A 9,007-nucleotide genomic window follows, 5' to 3' on the forward strand; every position below is an offset into this window, starting at 1 on the left:
TACGTCGCGATTACGTCCCGAATCCTCTACGTTGCAAACACATCTTGAATCCTTTACATCTAAAACACGACTCGAATCCTATATATCTGGAACACGTGCCAAGTCCTTTACGTCTTGAATCCTCTACATCTCAAACACGTCATAATCCTCTACATCTCAAACACGTCATAATCCTGTACGTCTCAAATGTGTCTCAAATCCTCTACGTCTTGAACAAGTCTCAAATTTTCTACGTCTCGGACACGTTCCAAATCCTATACATCTCGAACACGCCTTGAATCTTCTACGTCTCAAACACGTGTATAATCCTGTACGTCTCGAACACGTCTCAAATTCTCTACGTCTCGACTCTTTTATATCTTGAATCCTCTACGTCTCAAACATGTCTTCAATCCTTTACGTCTCGAACACGTGTTTCCTTTTTATTTGAGCTGTCACATAGCGCAGCTCGCTTGGTCATGTGTATATGGCTACTCAAACCCTGCCTGCGGCTCTGTAAATCTGCAGACAAATTATGCATCATCTCACCTTACGAAGAACAACGTTTTGTTTTCTTATGCGTGACAAAAAAAAACTTATTATTTTTGAATTAGGGAAACCGGACATAAGGCATGAGTCTAAGTCTTCACTCGGTTCTTCTGGTCGAAAACATATTTGCCCCATTCTACAGAGAAAATCCGAAGACACTTATAACTTTGCAATCTCGTCTAGGCGTCTTTACTTTTGGAACGACTATCGTAATCGGATCATTTATAAATACACACGAATTTTACAACGGCTCTCACATATATACATATACATGTATATATTATATATATATAATATAATATAATATATATATATATATATATATATAATATAATATAATATAATATATATATATATATAATATAATATAATATATATATATAATATATATATATATATATATATATATATATATACTTTTGCTTACTTCAAGCGAGGCGCATTGCTACTGAAGCTAAAAGGGGCTGCAGTGATATACATTATACACACACACACATACACACACACACACACACATATATTATTTATGGTGGAAACTATGGTATTCACATGCCTATCTAACTAAACATTAATTGTGCTGTTAGTTGTGTAATGACTGCATTTTGGCGAAGTACCTCCATTCTTACGTCTCTTCTGGAACACGACATTTGAAAGAATGGCGTCAGAGTTGATCAGAACCTGTTGCTGTCGAGTACAACAACTACTAAATATTTATGTGGAAAACAGCAACAAAAATGACAATGAACACGACTTTTGAACGAATGACGTTAGAATTATGTAGAATATTAGCAACCTGCTGTTGCCGAGTACTTCAGCTAGTAAATATCTGTGGAATACAACAACAAAGATAGTGAACTCAATAGACTGAAGCAAAAAGAGCAATAAATAAATGAACAGAAATTAAGTGCATGTAAAATTCCTGAGATGTAAACATTTTAAATTTGAAAAATCCTTTGTTGATTAAACATAACTTTTTTTCTCAATTAAGAAAGTAATTATAGTTTCATAATTAAAAAGAAATAATTACTCTAAACGATTTCAATGGTGAAGATGTACGCTTGATTTTCTATTTTTTTTTTATTTTTGGTTTTGTTTTCTGATGATCAGATCACTTAGAAAAAGAAGAAGAAAAAAACAACAACAAACAAAAGCAAACAAACAAACATAACAAACGAGAAATGAGCTCAACTTCTAATTGATCCCCAAGTTTCGTCATTAGCAGAATCAGGAAGAAAAGAAAACCGGATAATTAAAATGTAGATTGATATTTAAGTTTGGTTAACGACGTTTCGCTAGTATGAAAAGGTGCATTTGAATCTAGTTTCATCTCTGCATGAACAGAATAAAATAAATCACTCACTCTATAATAAAAGCCCGCCTCTCCCCCCTCTCTCTCTATATATATATATATATATAGGCTGTTTTTAACGGGTAAAAGTTATAGAGCGTTGACTTTATGCCAAAGAGTATGCTAGAGTAAATGCGGTATTGTGGTGACTATTCCATATTAATTCCTATTAACCCAAATTAATTCCTCGCTGTTTATCAAACGGATACCATAATAGTTAGTTCTCTGCAAGTTATAGAAAATTTTAGCCAGATCGGCTCGTTAGTCTCCGAGGAAACCTGGAACGAAAAGACAGACTAACACACACACACACACACACACACACACACACACACACACACACACACACACACACACACATATATATATATATATATATATATATATATATAAAGCATCGATGTTAGGTGCATTTCGACTCAGATAGCCAATACTTTCAGACAGCCTGATTTGGTAGCACCAGATAAACAACATGTTGGAATTTGGAATATAGACTTTTTGTCAATTATATCTATATATATATATATATATTGGAAATCTTTTGTCTCATGAGACACTGACATTCTACATCTAGTCTGGTGCTCTGCAGCGTCTGCCATGTCTATAATGTCCAAGCTGAAGTTGTTTCTCCGGATGCAGGCCTGGGCGGGTAATAAGGAGACCTAGGTTTGCCCAGTTACCAGAATTCCTCTCTTGGCGCTGCAAAAAAAAAAAAAAAAAATACGACGGAAAGACAAGCCCGTATGGCCGGAGGTAGCGCAGCTCCAAGAGTTGCAAGAAAGGTGTTGTATATGCCCGGTTCCAGACTCAATGTCTTTTGGGTCTTTTTCTTTTTTTAAAAAATAATTTCTATTTTCTGTCAGTTTTCTGTTAATTTCTATAGAGATAAACTTGGTTTGTTTCAAGTTTTGTTAGAACACGCCTTCTGATTACCGCATCATGATTTGATGTTAATACTTGTGCAAATACTAGACATTTAAAATTGTCCACACTGAGGTCTGACAGTTTAAATTCGTCGCAGTATTTATTAAGCACTGCCGCATATGTTGCGAAACCATCTTCGTTGTTTTTTTACCAGATGCAACCATTTCAATCAGTTACGGAATAAAGAGATTTTTGAGGTAAACTGTTATGTAAGAAGCTCAACCGCATCGGCGAAAGATAGCTCTGGCGTTTTTCGTGGCAAAATAAAATCCACAAATTTATTATGTTCAACGGTCTCTAATTTACGTAATGACAGTCTATACTAAAGAAGTCCTCATATCGTTTGTAATAAGCTAAAAATGACTTATTTTATTCTGGTACATAGCAGAAGTCGCCAACCCCATTCCATATTGACACTTGTGGAAATGCAATATTGTTCTCAGTGGACACATTATTTTTCACGACTTAAGCAAGTAACTCTTCCATATGTAACTGTTTTTGCTTTTCCTGTTGCTTTATTATTATTATTATTATTATTATTATTATTATTAGTAGTAGTAGTAGTAGTAGTAGCTGTTGTTCGCTATTGTTGCTGTAGTTATGTCTGTTGTTGTTATTGTTGTTGTACCAATTCTTCTTGTATTTGCCGTTGTTTTTCATCTTCACATTTCTTGTGTTCAAATAACTCTTGTTGTTGTTGTAGTTGTTGTTGTAGTTGTTGCTGTAGCTATATTTGCAATTTCACTAGTTGTTCTAATGTTGCATGAAGGGCATTCACGATTGATAACAGCAAAAACTATTCGGTTTAAAAATATTTTAGTATTTTTTTCCATCAATTCTACATTAAAAAGTTGTACTTACAGTTTTACTGTTCTGTTTATAGTCCCTTCGAAATGATACGATTTCCTCCGAAGCAAAAGTCTTCTTTTTTTATATAAAAAAAATTCTCATACGGCATAGAATTGTTCTTGAAATATTAAACAGCAAAAAAAAAAAAAAAAAAAAAAAAATAAATAAATAAAAAAATAAAACATACACAAAAATCTGTGTCCCAATTTTTTCGTACAACCCATTGACTGTTATTTTAACTTTATTGGACAAACAGAGAAAAAGGCGCAAAGAAAAAAAAAATTTCTCAACGTTTTTTTTTACGCAGCTGTTTCATAATTTCTTTTTCGAAGCATTTTGAAGACAATGCATTAGTCCTTACGTGGATATTCATTCAGATTAAAATAAAACGCCGTGTGTTTCATCTATATTATAATTGCAAACGCGACTGTTGTCATTAGTTTTTTTTAAATACGAAATGCTATTGTTTTGTTGATGCAAAAAAAAAACAAAAAAAAACACGCACACACATAAAATGCCGTTGTCTTTTTTCTATGCAATACGAACTCTGAGATGCTTAAACTCGTATTTCCTATGTGAGTTCTTCGAATTCTCGTCTCGCCAGTGTTGTACGAACACTAGAGTGTTTAACTCAGGCTTCCCTCGTGATTTCTTTGAATTCCTGTCTAGTTAGTGTTATACAAACATTGAGGTGTTTAAACTCGAGTTTCCTTCGTTAGTTCTTCGAATTTTCGTCGCCACTGTTACGACCATGTTTAAGGAGTTATAAGGAAATCAGAACACAAGCAAAATGTATTAACAAAAACATACAAGAGCCGACGAACAACCTTGGTAACCCCACTGGATATCGACTCCCTTCTTATGGCTTTGCATTCCTGTATTTAGTGTGAGTGGCTCAGTTCATTCGTAGGTAACAAAGGTTGTCTCACCACAACGGTCTTCTAGAGGTGCAATTCTCATTACAAAGAATTCAAGGAATATATATCTTTTCTTTTTTTTATGGAAATCGCTTCAGACAAAACATGATATCACTTAACGTAAAAAGCTAAAACTACGATTACTTTGAGGTGAAAAAAAAATAGCCAGCGATAAATGTTAGATGGATAAATTTTTTCCCCTTTGTCAGAAACATCGCTTTTGGAATGTGAGGACTAACGGAAAAAAAACAGTGAGCTATAAGAGTGGCGAAAGTAAACCAAGTTCCACTTTCTACTTTCCGTAATTACTTAACTACTACTAGTAAATGCATGACAGAATGCCTGACAGAACAAGAGCAATCTACTCCCATTGATTCAAGTGTTTGATTCAATAATATGCACAAATTCCCGAGTTCACAAGGCGCGTTTGCAGAAGGTCAGAGGTTACATAGGCTGTGAGAATAACACCCAACGCGAGAACAGTATTCCAAATAAAACAAATAGCAGAAATTATTAATCCTTATCTAAAAAAAAAACGGAAATGTTGTTTTGAACTCATACAAAATGTCAGCGAGAGAGTTGTGATTCTACGCGAATCTCTTGGGCAAACAAGACGCGCTTTATTGTTCAGAGCGTGAAGGTTTCAACCGAAAGAAAGAAAAAATGCCGACATAACGGACCGAATAATACCTGTCGGACATGTGTCCGTCCTCCAGGGGATTTAGTATTAGGCAGTTCAAAATCATCCGTCCTAAATTATTGAACGTCACTTTGCGATGTATTTGCTTCCTAAATTTTCCATCCAATTCCCCTGCTGGAATTTTAAATTCTTTTGTTTGGAAATCCATAATCGAAGCTGTATTTACCTATCTGAATATAAGCAGATATTTTAACCTGTTAAAAACGGGCAAAAATTATAGCTCGTTTATTTAGAATAAATGCCTTATGCCAAACTGATGGTTGAATATGGTTAAATTTTCGCTCATTTTTGCATTAAATACTACACCTTATTAATCCATATTAATGCTAAACTGACATTCGAACAGATACCATAACAGTCTGTTGCATCTTATCAAAACAAAGGTCCATACAAAATTTCAGCTAAATCGGCTCGGTTGTTTCCGAGAAAAAGTGGGAGGAACCGACAGACAGGCCAAAGGAAATATAATATGGATATACAATTTTCAAGCGCCATCTACCGGCGGCTTGACAGACAATAAATTAATGTGTAGTTTGAGTCTATCTTATCTTTCAGTCTATATTTTCGCCTTTTTCCTCTCTCTCTTTATCTCTTTCACACGCATACGCGCATGCACACACACATTCTCCATTTAACTCGAATAGTTTAATACCCTTCATATTCGGTACTGAAATACAGTGTCCTTGTACCAAACTTAGGCTAAGTAACGAGTAACATTGAGGTGAAATGTGTTTTTGAATAGATTGAATAAAAAAATGTCTACTTTGTGTGCAGGTCTTGAAGCTGTTTCCGATCAGAACCAAATTATACCTTTCTTGGCATTTTCATAGATTTCTCCGGGGAGATTTCTCGGATATGCGTTGAATCAGAGCCGGAATTTGCGTAAATATGCCCAGGCAAAGAGAAAAGGAAACAAACGGAAATGCAAATGGAGGTTCGTTTCTTATGTTTGGTTTTACCTGAAGTGCCATTTTTATCGAAGAAGAAAATAAATCGCTTTGCAAAATGGTTTTTTACAAAAAAAACAAAAAAACAAAAAAAAAAGAAAGAAAAAAAGAAAAAGGAATCCATTTTAGTTTCTCGAAGAAAATCAAAATTGAGGAAAAGCAAATTTTTATTTCAATATATAAGTGCGTGTGTTTCTGTATATTTTGCGTGTTTGTATGCTCTTTTGTCTCTGCGATTGAGTATGTGTGTGCATTTGATTATATATATGTTTGTAATTTCGCTTATGTATGTTTGCGTAGACGTGTGTTTTTCTGTGCGCATATGTTTTTATATGTATACGCTATTTGTGTATGTAAAGGTGTTTGTGTCATGGTTGTGCATGTCACTATTGTTTTGTGTATATATTTATAATTGTATATGTGTGTATATTTGTGCATGTATGTTCGTGATTAAGTTTGTGTATGTTTGTGTGTGTGTTTTATGTGCACATATGTTTATATACCCATTGTTTGTGTACGTATGGATGTGTGTGTCATAAATGTGCGTATGGATATGACTATTGTAATTCCTACATTGCCTATCTGTTCTGTGTGTGTATGTGTGTGTATTTGCATATATATGTTGGTGATTTAGATTGTATATGTTTGTGTATGTGTTTTATTTGCACATACACTCGTGAGCAACAAAAAAAAAAATGAACCAAAAAAATTCATACATTTTATTGCACTAAAAACTATATTAAACAAAGAACAATTGAACAAGGAAACTTAAACGAGACTAATAACACAGAACAAGACATTTACTTTAATAAATGCTTAGGATGGAATCGCATTCCTTTTTGACTTCTTTAAAAGATCAATCTTTTAGACATGCTCTCAACCAAAGTGGAACACTGTGAAGAGGAGATGCTATTCCATTCGCTTTGCACAGCTTCCTGCAGTTTGTAATTGTTCTCAAAAGTTCTTCCAGCCAATGCACGAGATATTATGGACCAAATATTCTCGATTGAGTTTAAATTGGGGCTTTGACCTGACCAAAATATCACATCAATTTAATTATCAGAAAACCATGTTTTGTGAATGTAGCAGTGTGTGCAGGGGCATTATCATATTGAAAAAATAATGTTCTGGGAAATTCCCAGCTTCTGGATACTAAGTAACAGTCTTGTTTCTAACATTCGAATGTATTCCTTTGAATTGATTGACTTCTCACATCTAATAAGTTCCCCAACTTCTGCTGTAGTAAAAGTTCCACATACCATTATCTCTCCATTCCCGTGTTTAACTGTCATTTTTATGCAACTTGGCGAAAATCATGCTCCAGTTCTTCGTTTTCCGTTCAGGAGAATCGGGAGCATCACTAACAAGACAAAATCTTGATTCTATCTAACCAGAAAACATTCCTGAGCCAGTCTGTATCTTTCTTGCCATAACACGAGAAAAATCTATTTTTATCATTGATGTTCTTACATAAAAATGACTTCTTTGCACGCCTTTTAGGGGAAAATCCCATTTCTTTCATTCGTCTAGATATTGTATATCAAGAAAGAGAATTTTCAGCCCCTGTTTTAATTTTTTGCTATGGTCAACATAAGTTTACTTTCGATCCTTCAAAACAGTTAATTTAAGCCTGTGGTCGTCCTTCAAAGAAACTGCTCTAGGGCGACCAGATCCAGATTTCTCTTTTACCAAGCGTTCGAGTTTGAACCTTTTACTAATTCGTTTCACTGCAGAAGGAGATGTTTTCACATTTTCTTTTCTTAAAATAGCAAAAATCTGCTTGTAAGTCATTTTGGACTGCCTTAATCCTGCAATTCGGTTTTTAGATCCTTGACAAGATGCGGTCTTTTTAGGATTAATTTTTCCACTTATTATTATATGCTATAATAATAATGAGTTACAAAATAAAAATTTTCAGTTAAAGTTAACAAAAATTCATCGAAAAATATTGAAAAATCGCTTACTTCCTTCTTTCACTCTTGGCCCATTATTTTTGCTCATGGATGTATGTTTATATATACCGCTGTTTGTGTACGTGTGGGTGTTTGTGTCCGGATATGTTTGTGTGATGATATGTGTATTTTTGTGCTTCGTGTATGTGTGTGTATTTGTATATGTATGTTACTGATTTAGATTATGTATATTTGTGTATGTGTTTTATTTGCATATATGTTTATATATACCGCTGTTTGTGCACGTGTGGGTGTTTGTGGCATGGTATGTGTATTTTTGCGCTTTGTGTATGTGTGTGCTTGCATATATGTGTATTTTTATATGTATGATCATGATATTATATTTACATATGTTTTTATATAGCCATCGTTTTGTAATTTTGTGGCATGACATGTCTGCGAATTTGTGCGTTGATGCGACTATTGTGTTTTTGTATTTTGTCTATGTGTGTGTTTGTGTATATGTGCATTTGTGTATGTATGTTTGTAACTTATTTTGTGTATGCCTGTGCGAGTGTGTGTTATGTGCACGTGTGTTTATATATATATGCACATTGTTTTTCTATGTATTTGCGTTTGTGTCGTATTATGTCCGTAAGTTTTTTGTGGATGTGGCTATTGTGTGTTCTTTGTGTATGAGTGCGTATTTGTGTGTGCATGTTTATGATTTAGTTTTTATGTGTTTTGAGTGTATGTTTTCTGTACACATATGTTTATATAAGTTGTTTGTGTATGTGTAAGTGTTTTTTGTCTTCCTATATCTGTGAGCTTGTGGATGTGGCTCCCGTGTGCCTTTATTTTTTGTCATGTATGCGTGTGTATTTGTGCAATTTACTTTGTGT

The sequence above is a fragment of the Euprymna scolopes genome, chromosome 29, assembly GCF_053919585.1.
Source record: "Euprymna scolopes isolate OS-2025 chromosome 29, ASM5391958v1, whole genome shotgun sequence".
Lineage (NCBI taxonomy): Eukaryota > Metazoa > Mollusca > Cephalopoda > Sepiida > Sepiolidae > Euprymna > Euprymna scolopes.